Below are 15,482 nucleotides of genomic sequence, written 5' to 3' on the forward strand. Positions count from 1 at the left end.
TGCACTCTTTCTCTGGCTTTGAACTGCTCTGTAGGCGCATCGTTTTTGCACACAAGGCTGGCTGCTAGCAACGACAGCTTGTGTTCCGCTGAAGCAGACAGAGCCGCTCAGCTGAGTGTGTTAGCAAAGTGCACGCAGACCGAAAGCTGTCAAAAGTCAAGCTGGCAACAGAGAGCAGAGTCAGCTGAGCCAGGGGCGGGGGAGCAGGGGTCTCATGGGAACGGGACGCCCCCCGAGGCCTGAAGTTGAGGGATCACTGAGTTCATCTTACCAGGTCTTTCTCTGTATGCAAAACAGCGAGATTTCTTTTGGCCCCAAATGTTTCAGACAGTAATCCAGCTACTACTTAATACTTAATATCGGTTTTGTTTTTTTTTTGTTTTTTTTTTGAGGGTGGTTTGGATTTATGTATTGTGATTTTGCTTTTTATAGTGAGTGGGAGGACAGGTTGATCTAACACAGAATAGGCCTGTTTTTAGTTAGAATTCTGATGCTTGTGTTTAACTCTGTGATTTACTACCGCAGTAGTTAGTATAAGTACAAATGGTGTCGTAAGTGAAAGAAACATGGGAATGATCCACTGTATACTCTGTGACCCACCCATGCAAATAATGATTGCCGTTTGTTTTATGGCGGGGGGGGGGGAAACACTCAAACATAATAGTTTCATGTTGAATATCAGTTATGATTTCCTGGCTGGTACTTTCCGGACAGCCGTAGTCGAGTCTGTGCCTGCCTACTGTGGATTCAGCGCACACAATCATCACACTCGCAGTTGACATTTGCAATGCAAATGCTCCTGAGCTCTCTGGAATTCATTGAAATCATTTTATCTGATTTTCCTAATGACAGTTTCCAGCTTTCTTGCTTATCTTCCAACGGCTGCGGTTAGTCTGTGCGTGTGTCTCGGGGGATAGGGTCCACCCATGTTCTGGATGCTGCTCTCTTATAGAAGAGCTTCGTTGCGGTGGCAGGAACTCCTCCAACAAATAGACAACCCTGTGGGTTCTCTTTTGTTTTGCCCCAATTATCCTGAAACTGTTCAGTGTTGATTTCTGAGCTGTTGTAGTTGAGCACTCCCCTCACGACGTGTAAATAAACACTACAGATGGGAGATTTTCACGCAGTCCCCCAGATGTACTCAGCAGAAGACCGGCAGACATGTGTAATATTCAAATGATACAGCCTCTGTTCTCATCCACTGGTTCTGTAAATGCTGAATCAAACTACTGACAACTACTGACATGGGCACTGTGAAGCTACTTGGGCAGCATGGCCTATCACAGCAGTGAGGGGAAGTGAACAATTTAAACTTGGGAAATATCTAGACTTCAGCCTGAAATGCTCCCACTTTGTGATGGGAGGTAAATCAAAATAATTAATCAGGACTCACATTTTACAAAGTCATATACTAACAGACGATCAAAAGAGCCTTGGTTTAAACAATCAGGGTTATTGAGGAAACAAACCAGAGCGTGTTGGGGATGACTTGGTCAGCCTGCTGTGCGTGCCCCACCCTGCCATACTCCTGGTCCCTAAAGTCGCCTTTAAAACCAGAAGCACTGATGCTGTAAATGTAATAACGTTGTTAGTAAATCGCCACTAATGAACTACTTGACTACACTGATAGCTGATGTGATGCTGCCATTTTCATGACAATAGAAAAATTTGGAGTGAGAAACTGAACAGCAGCAGAAAGGTTTGTACTAACAATACAGGGAGATTTTGGTCTGATAAAAATATGATTGTGTTTATGCATTTACCAAAACGTAAGTCTTCACACAGATGATTCACGAGTGGAACCATCCACATAATTGCTTGAGTAGTTTTTCCTTGTTCAGTGTTTGTCTCGTGGTAAATTCATGATCACGTAAGAAGAGCCGCCATGCTAAGCTTCCTGGTGACTTATCTGAAGACTCCACAGTGTGCCTGTGCACTGCGTTATACAGGATCTCCTGTCCCAAGCACATTAGCAGTGGTGTGGGATTTCTTTCCGTCTGCATGACCTTAGGTCTTCACAAATACATCTGCAACTTTTCCTGGTCACATGAGCTTCAAAGCCTTGAGGCCAAACCCTATCTTGAATTAAAGAACTAACTCCAATTAACCATTTTTATTATCTTACTGTTTCATATACTTTTCCGCAGTCTTTACCTTTAGCATTTAAACCACTTGATGTACAATAAAGTAGCTGTTTTAGTGTTTATGTATGTAGTGTTCATTAAAAGAGCTAATTGTTCCGTGTGCGAGCACTTCCCTATTCCATTTTTAATAGTTCGCATCATCTTGGAGGGAAAATGTTGAGTGGATGTGATTAGACACCCCAGCCCTTCTGTCAGCGTTGTGCCTAATAAAGACTCTGGCTGGCAAAGATCCATACAGCTGCCTGGCCACCAATGACAGGAAGAGAGCGGGTGGCGAAAAAGCCCAAAAACACAATGTGTTCTGGGTTCATAACATTTTCCTGCCCCAGGAATCCTCCCGGATGTGGGTGTGAACATCACTCACGTTTCCTCTGACTGTTTGAGCTGTTTCCCCTCCTACAGTTCTCCTGCTCCACTGTACGCTAGCGGGGCCACAGTGGGGTCGGGGTTGGGGAGTGGTGAAGTCATGCTGCGTAAGGCCTTTAACGCAGGGTTAGGGTAACCCTAGGGTAACGCAGGGTTAGGGTAACCCTAGGGTAATTTAGGGTTAGGGTAACTCTAGGGTAATGCAGGGTTAGGCTTAGAGTTAGTGCAGGGTTAGGGTAACTGGTAATTTAGGGTTAGGGTAACTCTATGGTAATTTAGGGGTAGGGTAACTCTAGGGTAATGCAGGCTTGATAACCAATGGAAATCGGCAGCATGCAGAAAAGCAATGATTGGTTGTCTGTGCCTTGTGCATTTGTGTCAGTGGGTGTGGCTAAAGGGCTGTGCCCTGGGTGGGTCTGTCAGTGGGTGTGGCTATAGGGCTGTGCCCTGGGTGGGTCTGTCAGTGGGTGTGGCTATAGAGCTGTGCCCTGGGTGGGTCTGTCAGTGGGTGTGGCTATAGGGCTGTGCCCTAGGTGGGTCTGTCAGTGGGTGTGGCTATAGAGCTGTGCCCTGGGTGGGTCTGTCAGTGGGTGTGGCTATAGAGCTGTGCCCTGGGTGGGTCTGTCAGTGGGTGTGGCTATAGAGCTGTGCCCTGGGTGGGTCTGTCAGTGGGTGTGGCTATAGAGCTGTGCCCTGGGTGGGTCTGTCAGTGGGTGTGGCTATAGAGCTGTGCCCTGGGTGGGTCTGTCAGTGGGTGTGGCTATAGAGCTGTGCCCTGGGTGGGTGTGTCAGTGTGTGGGTCTTCCTTGCATTTCTGATGAGGGTACAGTTTCGTTGCTCTGGGCTCTGGTTACATTCTGCTGGTATTTTATGCCTTTCAGCTGTAAAATAGCTGTAACGAGTGTCAACATAAGCAGCTCTTAGCTGAGACGAGCACTTCTGAGTCATTTTTTCAGCCTTTTAGAAACTTGGTGTACTTTTATAACGCCTGGCCATAAAAGTCCTCTCATTGTCAGCATATTTTCTCAAATATAGACTTCTGTTGTATTCAAATAACATTGGCCTCTATTTTTACGTTTCGTTCATAAACTGTGGCATGAACCTGAAAGAACACAGACCTTTATGCATGGATCCTACAGCACACCTTTTCCAGAAAAGCTTCCAGTTGGAATGGTACTGAGTAAGTGTCTGTCTCTATCTATTATTGTAGCTTCCCAGGACTGTGGTACAGCCTTCTCCAGTGCTCGTAATGATAAGATTGTCTAAACATCTTGGCAACTGGCAGCAGTCTCAAAAAAGAGGAAGTCTGGAGTGTGTATTTGCGTGGGGCTCCTTTTTGCTGCTTATTTGCAGTGTTTAGTCCCAGTTCTTTTTAACTTCTGCAAGTGAATCATATCTTAATAATTTTACTCTAGACTGTGACACACGTAGCTGTCTGGTGCGTATCAGAATTTCCTCACATGTTAATTAAGTGCTGTTGAAATTGCAAAAGTGTAGTTTCATAGTTTAGGAATGCACTGATACCGTGAATAAAGAAATAGGTTTTAAAAAGCAGCTTTCTGTGTGCATTGGCTAATTGGTGTCGCACTCAACCAGTAATGCAGCTGGTTGAGCCTGTAGCCAGTGCTGGTGTGTAGAACGTATGTAGCATTACTGGAGAGGAACTGAATGAACTGAGTTTCATGTACAAGTCTTTGCTCTTCAGCCGATGAGCAGAAACTCCAAGCTTGGGCTCCTTGACTTTTGATGCGTGAGGGGGATTTGGCTGCTGTTTTAGGGGCTTTGTTTACACCCACTTGGGTCTTTCCTCTAAAGCGCATGTCACGGAACGTCGGTGTCAGAGCTCACGAGGCTCTTGTGCTCTCCCCTCGTGGGGTTTCTGCACTGCCTCTGGAGACCACCGTTTTTCCTTCGTCCTAAACTGAAACAAGGTTGAATTTTGATTGACGTTAAATGAGGTCATTGTGGCCTCTGTGACTCCATCTAGCTGCATTCGTCTGATCTGAGCTCAGCGTCCGTGCGGTGTGCACGATGCAGTACCAGTGAATTTCAAGCCGTAATCGTTCTCACCCACAGAATGTCTTGATCAGGTTTTCACTCCGGTGAACTCGGGTTTCGCTCTTCAGACACACACACGCACACACAGTAGGAAATGTTTCCGATAGTGTAATGGGTGACTGAGCAGACTGCTCATGTGCATTTGCTCTATTGGGATACCACAGGGTCGGTTTGAACACTTTCTGTTCTAGTGGGCTTTATTTCTTTAATTCAGAGGTGTTACACTTCCGGTACTGTCTGTGTCCCCTCGTGTTGCCTGGTTTGTTGGCTTGTTTTGTGATTTGTGCTCTTTTTCTGTGCTTGTGTAAGCTACAGTTATTTGTGGAGCACACAGCAGTGGGGCTGTTGCTGCTGACGATTGCTGACTCTTACTCACTTTTTCCTGTCATCAGTGGGGGCTCCCCGTCTTCTCTGGGCCATAGCCAGCCCACACCCAGTGCCAGACTTCACAACAGAGGCACCTGATCCTCCTCCATTTGGTTAAGAAAAAAAACACATCTTACTACAGAGTCTAAACGGAAACAGAGCAGTGCAGTGGTTCATCCATGCTAATACGTTCCCTCTGGCATCAGACGGGACGTAGAGTCGCGTTCTTGGCATGTCCAGTTTAGGACACTGAAATTCAAATGAAGGTGTTTGGCTCAGCCATAGGTTAAGGACCGTCGGGAGGAGGTGTGACGGTTAAGGACTGTCGGGAGGAGGTGTGACGGTTAAGGACCGCTGGGAGGAGGTGTGATTGATTGGTTCCATGTCTCTAGGTGAATGGAGCCCTGTTGTGTCCATCCTCTGGTGCTAATCTCTGCATGTCATTATAAACTCAGTTGTTATACAAAACAATAGACTGTTCAGCCTCAGGCATGTTTGGATAGCGCATACCTGTAAACACGTAGACGGAAACACACCTGTATACCCGTTGACATAACGCTGGGCTGTTTTAAAACAGTTATTCATTGTTTGGTCTTTTTTTTCTGTATTATATAGTTTTATTTTTGTGTCAATATATTGGATGGTGTTCATATAACTCCATGAATGACTGTAGTAGGTTATTTGCCATGATATTATTTTACATCTGAGTGCATGAGCACATGCTGTACAAGGTCAGTGTAATACAAGCAGCTGCTGCCCAGTGCCTGTGCTGAGTCCTAACCGTGCCCTGTATCCTGTGCCTGTCCTGATCCTTCTTACCACCACAGGAGTTCTGAGCAGGTCTGTCTTGGTCCACTTATTTGGTGTGCACCAGGGTTCGTTTTAACCAATGCGCCTACAGACCCTTCGTGCTTACCGACACATCTGTGATCTCTTTGTGCTTCATCCAGTCATAACCTTTTTTGTTGTTGTTTGGCCTCAAATGCCAAACTTCAGTTTAGATGTTTATGGTTCTACACAAGGCCGGGACGGCTGCGATAATCTTCGCTCAAATGTGCTTCCGTTTAGACTCGCGTAAGCCCGTTTTCCTGTTGAACTGGGTCCCAGCTTGTGAAAGTGGCGCTGTACTCAGATTCATTACAGTGATTCCACTCATTCTGGACTTAAAGATTTATAGTCTGTTAGAAAAGCTGAATGAAATGTTGCGTTAGACCTGCCAATTTGGCCGTCCTGTGTTTATGTATAAATTTCTTGTCAATGCTGGTTGACGGTGACAGTTGCTCACAAGACATTTAGCTCAGTTTAAGCTGCTAGAATTTGGGATGGCTTGACCCCAGTACTCCGATGAGGGGTGGTGAGAAGTTGGTATGGTAAAAAAAAAGTCGTAAGATACATTGTGGCGGTTTGTTCTGCTGAAAATAAGCATGTCCTCCAGGGTCATCAGCCTTGGATAAAAGTCACCTTTGAATTTCCACATCTTGCCAGCTGCCATTCCTCATTGTCCATGCTCCCGTGCTAATGTTCCTCGCTGTCCGTGGCCCAGGTGCTAACGTTCCTCATTGTCTATGCTTCCAGAGCTTTGCCCGGGAGTTCTCTGGTTCATCTGGGTGATCTGAGCATGTTGGTTTGATTTGTCGACTGTTGAAGTTGAAACGTGTTGCGTCATGCCGTCGTTCTGTTGTCATGGGTGACGCTAAAGTTTTGTACCGAAGCGGCAGGACTGTTGCAGGAGTGCCAGCCACAGGACAATGACACAGGACCCTCACTGCTCATACGCAGGGTGATTGAAGTGTGGCAACATTCTGCAAGTCTCAACAGTGTCTGATGTTGAAGCACAAGTCATGCCAGCTCTGCTTTCTACCACATGGTATTGTCTTCCCCTGCATTTTAGGGGCAAAACTGACTGCATGCAGACTCTCAGATTACACAGGTCTGATGTTGAATGTTATGAAGGATGAGCTGGTTTTGGTAGTTTTATTTTTGTAAAGACAGTTTCATTCCTCTTTTGTGCTGTGTTCCAGTGTTGCTCCAATCGCTTGGCCCACTTCAGTGACCCCTTTACCCAAAAACATTTGAAACCCACGCGAGCAGACAGTGAAACTGGGAAGACGGGATTTTCGGGGCTTTGTGACTTGAGTGCAGCACTCTCAGGTTTCACCAAAGCCAACCAGCAGCTGTGGAACCTCTGCCAGCCTGCTCTGAGTCATGCCTGTCCCCGGTCACCTGACCCACGTAGGGCTGTTGTTACCGAGGCTCTGACAAACTGACATTTAACTGAAGAAAAGCCCCAGGAGCCTGCGTGTTCCTGGAACAAAAGGCACTTTCTCCATTGAAGTCAGGCGAGACGAAGATGCAACTGTTTGTTTTTGCTACTGTTTACTAATCTATGTAAAGAGCTCTCTCTAACCCTAATCCTGACCCGTTAACCCTTTAACCCTCACCCTGGCCCTGACCCTTTAACCCTCACCCTGACCCGTTAACCCTTTAACCCTGGCCCTGACCCTTTAACCCTAACCCTGACCCGTTAACCCTTTAACCCTTTAACCCTAACCCTGGCCCTGACCCTTTAAGCCTTTAACCCTAACCCTGACCCGTTAACCCTTTAACCCTTTAACCCTAACCCTGGCCCTGACCCTTTAAGCCTTTAACCCTAACCCTGACCCGTTAACCCTTTAACCCTTTAACCCTAACCCTGGCCCCAACCCTTTAAGCCTTTAACCCTGACCCGTTAACCCTTTAACCCTAACCCTGGCCCTGACCCTTTAAGCCTTTAACCCTAACCCTGACCTGTTAACCCTTTAACCCTTTAACCCTAACCCTGGCCCTGACTCTTTAAGCCTTTAACCCTAACCCTGACCCGTTAACCCTTTAACCCTAACCCTGGCCCCAACCCTTTAACCCTTTGACCCTGACCCTGGCCCTAACCCTGCAAAACAGGCTAGCAAACAGAATACACACACAGATCAATGAATCATAGTGAAACCAAACACAGGATATTAACTTCCTGCAGTTCCTCTCTCTGTTCCTAGTTGTTTGTCAAGCCCACTGTGAGGTCCTCCTCCCATTAATCGTGAGCCGTCTTTGTCTGGCTGGACTGACTTTCACACTCACCTGACTGCTGTTGACCACAGTCATAACAAAAAGTTAACAACAAATGGATGAGACACCCCCGCTCAGAACAGCACTGTAGTCAGACACTGTAGTCAGACACTGGCATTCATCAGACCCTGTCTACTGAGGAGGCCATGAATTTGCTCTATCCCATATTTTCATATTTATCCCATAATTCCCATATTCAGCCAAAGGGAGGTGATCAGGTGACTGCATGGTGTAAACATTCTACTCCCGAAAGAAAGGCCGAGGACCTGTGTAGCAGTGTGAATGTCAGTTGTCATCTGAAGGGGTTCAGTAGGTTGGATAGTGTGAATGGGGACTTAATGGGTAGTCTGCTTTATACTTTGCTGCAGAGGTCCTGCTCTCCCTCACTCTCTCTCTCTCTCTCACACATACACACACACACACACACACACACATATCTTCCCACACACACACATCTTCCCACACCCTGACATAATGTGCCAAGCTTCTACTATGGAAGTGTTATGCATTTCCTGGGAACAAAGTCACATGCACTGAGACCCAAACTACAACTCCACCTCTGCTTTCTCAAACCCACCGTGAGTAATGCTCCTCCCAGCTGTTTAAACACTGCCTCTCATTGGTTGCATTCTTCTTTCAGACACTTCCGTTGGTCAGTGATTGAGCAGATGGGCAACCACATTTCACTGACTACGGACTACGTATGAGCGTTGTTTTCATTGTCTCATAAATTAAACTTATTACCATTATGATTACTGTTGAAACAAATCCCTTCTAGTCTTTGACCAAGAGGGTTTACAGTGGCGAATCTCTATTAACAGTGTAGTTACACTCAACTGTCTCTGGACATCCGACCTATAAGTGGACTTGATTTGGTTCATTTGATTGTGGTTTTAATGTGGCAGCTCATGGAATTATTCCAGTGACTCTGTGGACTTTCAAAACCTTGCCGCTAGGGTAACCCTAAAACTGTGCTACAATTCTGTAAGATTTGTTTTAAATTTGTTTTATTAGACTTACAAGCCAAAAAAGGTTTGGAGTGTAGGTCCTGGGGTGTGAGTATAAAAAGGCTGATTTGTTATGAATTTGTTTATGAATTATTTTGTCACGTTGTACGCGGACAAAACGGGCATCACAAAACCAAGAGGATCCCAACTCTCAGAACATCACTGTCAGCTCTGTGATTTGACATTTAACCCTCAGAACATCACTATCTGCTATTTAATTGGACATTTAACAAGCCCAACCCTCAGAACATCACTACCAGCTCTGTGATTGGACATTCTTAGGACTTATGGCATGACACAAAATATCATATAGAAGGTAAACTTCACATATCCTCTCTGGCTGTACGCTTCTGTGAAGCAGCTACACACATGCCGAGAAGCGAAGTGACCAATGGTAATGTATAGGCCGTGTACATGTTTGACCAATTGTGGCGTGTGAGAAGGTGGGATTTATAGAGAATGGTCAAAGCAATGTGAGTGCAGGACTGTAGGTCATTGTAGGACGCGACTGTCAACATGATGCCAAACGTATTTGTCACACTAATATATCTGACAGATGCTGTTCTCTCAGATTAATATCCTTAACTACTCCTAATTTGTAGTGTCTGCTTTTTAAAAAAATATAATCCCCAGTAGAGTGTGTGGCTGTATTGTACTTCTATTGGCCACAAACACCCTTCCCATCATGCGGTCCCACTCTTGGGTCACGCTGATAAACAGCCATACATTCTGTTCTGACTCTTATCTGTTTCACTCCAGTGAGCCCTTGCAATGGTTCGCACCGGGAGGCTAGCGTTATGCTAACAGGCCTCTGAATAGAGACGTGTCAGTCTTGCTGTAAATCTCCTCCTGTTTATTTAGAGGTTTTCAAGTAGCAAATACTTTGACAGTTCGGGATAGTTTAGATGACTTGGGGACTATTGCATGTGTAGCTAGGCTTCAAGCCTCTCACATAGGACCTTCTGGGACTTTTTCCTGCGAACGTGATGCAGGTTTGCAGAAACCCTGCAGCGACTGTGAGTGTTCATGTCACTGCTCTAAGAGGAAGTCGAGCGAGGCAACTTCCGAAGCTGCACTTCCTGTGCGAAACTCGAACACAGCAAACTGCATGCTGTATCTGAAAGGGTGAGCGGGTTCAGAGTCATACACACTCTGTCTGTGTTGTCCATTCATGAAAAAAGAGGAACAGGGTGTATTCAGTTCGATTCTCTTCAGGTGATGCGAGGTGGGACGTGTACCTGCAGTGTGTGTTTATTGGCGGTGTGGTTATGAAATACGAAACCTGCACATAGGACAAAGGACAAGGAAGCACATGGTATTACTGGCTGCTGGAGCTCCACAGCTCATTCCTCTGCAGTAGTGAAAGGCCCCCCTGCTCACTACGGCTCTGAGTACTACAGGACGTCATGCAGGGTCCGTTCACGTCCGAATCGATGATCTTCTCAGTGAGGTGGTTGTAGCATGCATGCACGTCTGGTGGTGTCCACGAAAGTGTTAAAGGGTTCAGATCCTCTTTCTTTGTTTTCGGAGGTTGGTTTACAAGAAACGTCGACACTTTCAGGCTCGGAGAGGAGAAAGGGAGGGCAGTTTCCTGTTGCAGGTTTGGTTTTACACCTCAGCTGTCTTATGCACAGAGAGGAACAAGAAAACCTCACCTTTCTTATTAAAAAAAATTAAAAGTTCAGGTGGCCACAGATGCACAAGCCACATGTGTGTCAGCACCAGTGTAGACGTGGCCAACAGGGTTAGGATTACAGAGTTGGGTCAGGGATAGGGTTATAGCAGGGAGTCAGGGTTATAGCAGGGAGTCAGGGTTAGGGTTATATCAGGGTTAGGGTTATGTTAGGGTTGTATAGGGTTATATCAGGGTTAGCCATAATTGCGGTGCCTGAGAAAGCAAAATGTGTGCTTCAATCTTCAAGGTTATCCATCAATACTGACCAAGTGCATGTCCAAGTGTGGTCAGGGCGTGAATGCATGTTCAGGTGTGTGTTCAGGGAGTGTTCAGGGTGTGAGCGTGAGTTCAGGGTGTGTTCAGGGTGTGAATGCGTGTTCAGGGTGTGGTCAGGGCATGAGCATGTGTTCAGGGTGTGAAGGCATGTTTTCTTTAAGCGGGCCTTTGTGGGAGAGTGTTATAAAGTTGTTTGGGTTTGTTTGCTGTGTCCAGATGAAGCAACACACTCTTCGGTTGTCCTTGATACAGACAGAATATCCATCCGTGCAGAGTTGCTTTAAAACCCCTTATTTGGTTTCCGTGCTGTGGCCTGTAAGTCACTGGGATCCTGCAATCGAGACTGCTTTCCTTCTGAATGCAATAGGAAGACCACACTTGATAAAGTATTGAGGTTCTGGAGATGGAAGTGCTAATGTAGCCAGACTAGTGACGGGAGAGAGAGAGTGTGCATGCGACTTGTGTAACTGCACCGCCCCTGGCCTTCGCCATAGCAACAGCCACAAACCCTAATATGGATAAGATCTGGTGTGTGTGTGTGTGTGTGTGTGTGTGTGTGTGTGTGTGTGTGTGTGTGGGTGTGTGTGTGTGGGTGTGTGTGTGTGGGTGTGTGTGTGTGTGTGAAGATGAAAGTTGTATTAAACCATAAATGAAATTTTTAACGATTACATACTCTTTCCACCCTAAATTTAACTTGCAGCCAAAGACACACACACTGAGGCCAGAGACTCCTGCAGCATTTATATATGACACACAGGTCAGATGCGCTGACATGCATTACTGTCGCTATCTGCAGCTTGCTAAGCCACCAAATCCATCACAACTTTTCTTCTGAAATTCTGTGGAGTAAGTGTGTTGCCGCCCAAAACAAACGTTGGCTGAATGATTTCTGGAATATTCTCCGTGGAATTTTATCCTGCATTTAAGGAATAGTGTGTCCCCACAGCTGGGAACCCTCGGCAGGGGCAGCTGGTCGGGACGGAGTGATGAAATGTCCCAGGCCAGTGGGGGCGTCTCCAAGCAGATGAGCAGAAGGGCTTGCAGTAAATAACTGTCCCCTGGAGTCTCGAGCTGGACACGCCATGTGTCCCTGTGCAGAAGGCGGCGTTCAGAAATAGAGGGGTGTTGGGGGTGTTGGGGGATTTCTGTTGTTCTTTTTTAGTTTGTCTGATAGCTTCTCACAGAAAAGTGGGCACTTGGGGGAAAGAACGGTCTGATTTGTTTATATTCACCATTTATTTACAGTGATGGGATTTCTGCTTTCATGGTCTCACTCTCTCTTCCTGCAGCTGTCAGCTGGTTCAGTTGGGTTGGTAGTACGGGTTCAGATGGGTTAGTAGTCCGGGTTCAGTTGGGTTAGTAGTCCGGGTTCAGTTGGGTTGGTAGTCCGGGTTCAGTTGGGTTGGTAGTCCGGGTTCAGTTGTACGTGAGGAGATCACGTGATCTGGGCTGAGGAGCAGGAAAGATCAGCAAGCCACAGGCTGCCATGGAAAAGCGAATCAGTGTGGAACCTCTTACTGACTTTGGGAAGTACCATAATCCCACTGGTAAAAATGAATGTATATCCATGTGTGCATCCTGTGTGTGGGTTTGTGTGTCTTTGCGGATTACTTTGCTCAAAGCTCTACGGACTGGAGTCACTGGACAGTCAGTCCGAGCAGAGAGGCGCTGCCCGGCTGTGCGTGACCGAGCGCTCGGGCAGAACCGAGCCAGTCCATCTTGGTTCCTGCCACTATGGTGAACATGCGAGCTTCAACAAATCGCGCATGTCCGAATGTTTTGAAGGATGTGGCGGAGTGTGAAGTTGGCACAAGCAACAAAAGCCCGCAGTCTGAATTAAAGCAAGAGAGGAAGTGCTGAGTCATGGTGAGCTGGGGCACTGAGGCGCTGGTGGTGCCAGGCCAGCCCTCCCATTCTCCTTGATTAAGCCCCACTCATTAGCTAAATGAATGAACTTCCTGTAGTCTGGTAAATGCTCAAGTGCTCACATGACCTGTTTCCCAGCTCTGATTTTCACTTCAGTCTCCATCTTTTCATGGTGAACGACACTGGTGTCACGTGGTGCGGTGCTCAGCAGTTTCTTTGGTCCCGCTGGATGTCATGATTTTTGTGGTAGTCTGTGCAACATCTTTGGCGGTTTATGTCCGCTTGGTTGGTGTGGACTGTGTGGTGATCAGGCTGAGGGTTGGAGTTAACCCTGACCCTACTCCAGCGAAGAAACTGTTACGGAATAATTGTCATTTAATATTAAGCCATGAAGGATCCTAATTTCTCAGTGCTGTGCAAAGTTTACAGGTCACACTGTACTGTTTTTCAGGAACCCCGATGCTGTTGATGCGTCAGCTGGCATAAGCAGGGAACCCGTGGCCACCCTGACGAGACGTGACCCGGGTGCGTTCTCCCTGGCTCACACGGTGGGGGGAGGAGCCCGACTGCACAGCCCAGAAGCAGCCACGAGACAAGGCACAGCACAAGAGCCCTTGACCTGGAAGTGGTTCCTGGCACACCATGTGAAAGAGCACAAAGGAACATGGCTGCTTTGGAAGGGGGTACATTTTCTGATGTGGTGGTGGTGATATTGGAGAAATGGTTTTGTTTGTTCTTTCAAAGGGTCAAGTCTCGGATTAAATCCAGGTTAATTTAATTACTATACAGCAGGTGTCGGGGATTGAGATGACTCCACAGATTAAGGCCTGACCTAGGGCATGATGGGACAGATTAATGGCCCTGGGTATGATGGGATAGCAGTATTCCTCCAGTACCTTGCTCTCATTAGAAGGTGATCATGTGACCGCATTACTAGACACCATAAGCTGTTAGAAATGATCCCTGTATGATTTGTAAATAAACGGTCATGCAATATAACTGGAATAAACACAGACATAAGAACATCTGTCTTTATAATCCAGTTTTTTTTTTTATTACTGAAATAAAAAGGCACCAAGCCCAGAGGCAAGATTGTGGGTTTTTTGTTATTGTTGTTTTTTTAATTCTCTCTAGGCCTCGTCAGGATGAAACTGAAATTAAACATGTTAGCCTTTTTTATGAACTCTTAAGAGTTGTGTTAATAGAACTCTTAATAGCAGTTGTTAAGAATCACCTTTCACCAGCCTTTCCCTGAAGACCAGTGAAGGTCTCAGGCAGACATGACTGTAGGCTGAATGGCCATCCAAAAAGTGCCCCCCCCCATTCATAAAGGAGAAACATATGTCTTGAAAGCAGCCCCTTACGTCCCACCCCCATCATTTAGTGCTCCTGTCTGTGATCCCCTGTCTGGCTTTGAGTTGGATCAGCTACCCATGCTCCCACAGCACACATTCCAGGGATCAATATCTGAAGAGATCTTACTGCACTCTCTAACTCCACGCCCTGACCCCGGGGGTCAGTCTGGGATGGCGCGCTCACAAAGGCTGTTGCTCCTTGACGAATGATTGCCCCTTTAAACATTAAGATGAGTGCTTTGATGTTTGTAGCCAAGCCTCTCTCCGTGTGTGTGTGTGTGTGTGTGTGTCTCCGTGTGTGTGTGTGTGTGTGTGTGTGTGTGTGTGTGTGTGTGTGTGTGTCTCTGTGTGTGTGTGTGTGTGTGTGTGTCTCCGTGTGTGTGTGTGTGTGTCTCTGTGTGTGTGTGTGTGTCTCTGTGTGTGTGTGTGTGTGTGTGTGTGTGTCTCCGTGTGTGTGTGTGTGTCTCCGTGTGTGTGTGTGTGTCTCCGTGTGTGTGTGTGTGTCTCCGTGTGTGTGTGTGTGTCTCCGTGTGTGTGTGTGTGTGTGTCTCTGTGTGTGTGTGTGTCTCTGTGTGTGTGTGTCTCTGTGTGTGTGTGTGTCTCTGTGTGTGTGTGTGTCTCTGTGTGTGTGTGTGTGTGTGTGTCTCCGTGTGTGTGTGTGTGTGTCTCTGTGTGTGTGTGTGTGTCTCTGTGTGTGTGTGTGTGTGTGTCTCCGTGTGTGTGTGTGTGTCTCCGTGTGTGTGTGTGTGTGTCTCTGTGTGTGTGTGTGTCTCTGTGTGTGTGTGTGTGTGTGTGTGTGTGTGTGTGTCTCCGTGTGTGTGTGTGTGTGTGTGTGTGTGTGTGTGTGTGTGTGTCTCCGTGTGTGTATGTTTTTTCAAGGGTTTTGCATATGTTGTGAGCAGCGATCATTGTTTAGAGTGTAAACTTGTTTACGTCTAAAAGCCCCTATTTGCCCCGCAGGGTTCCAGCGCGGCTTCAGACAACAGGCCAGGCACACGAAAATCACCAGGCCTGACACACGTGTCCTGGCGCTCCTGCAAAACAGCAGCAGGCCAGGCACATGTGTCCCAAAGGCACCCAAAACCTTTCAGATGATTGTAGAAGCTCCATGCTGCATTTGCCCACGACCTGCTAGGATGCGTCTAACCCTAACAGCATTCCAAACAGGAGACCACATCTAGCCCTGACCCTATTCACGTCTCCAAAAGCGGCCTGTTACAGAATCGCTGTGGTTTGCACCTGCTGGGTCCTCCAGCGAGAATCTCGGTAT

General features: G+C 46.9%; 1 long non-coding RNA gene across 1 annotated transcript in view; it reads left to right on the top strand.

The window, feature by feature from the left end:
- Positions 1–13,940, top strand: part of LOC113589823 — a 32,532-nt gene extending 18,592 nt beyond the window's left edge. The window contains exon 2 of the long non-coding RNA XR_004777118.1: positions 13,309–13,940. This is a non-coding gene — a long non-coding RNA (uncharacterized LOC113589823). The remainder of the gene's footprint in view (positions 1–13,308) is intronic.
- Positions 13,941–15,482: the final 1,542 nt, after the last annotated feature.

Source organism: Electrophorus electricus, chromosome 18, assembly GCF_013358815.1.
Source record: "Electrophorus electricus isolate fEleEle1 chromosome 18, fEleEle1.pri, whole genome shotgun sequence".
NCBI classification, from domain to species: Eukaryota; Metazoa; Chordata; class Actinopteri; order Gymnotiformes; family Gymnotidae; genus Electrophorus; species Electrophorus electricus.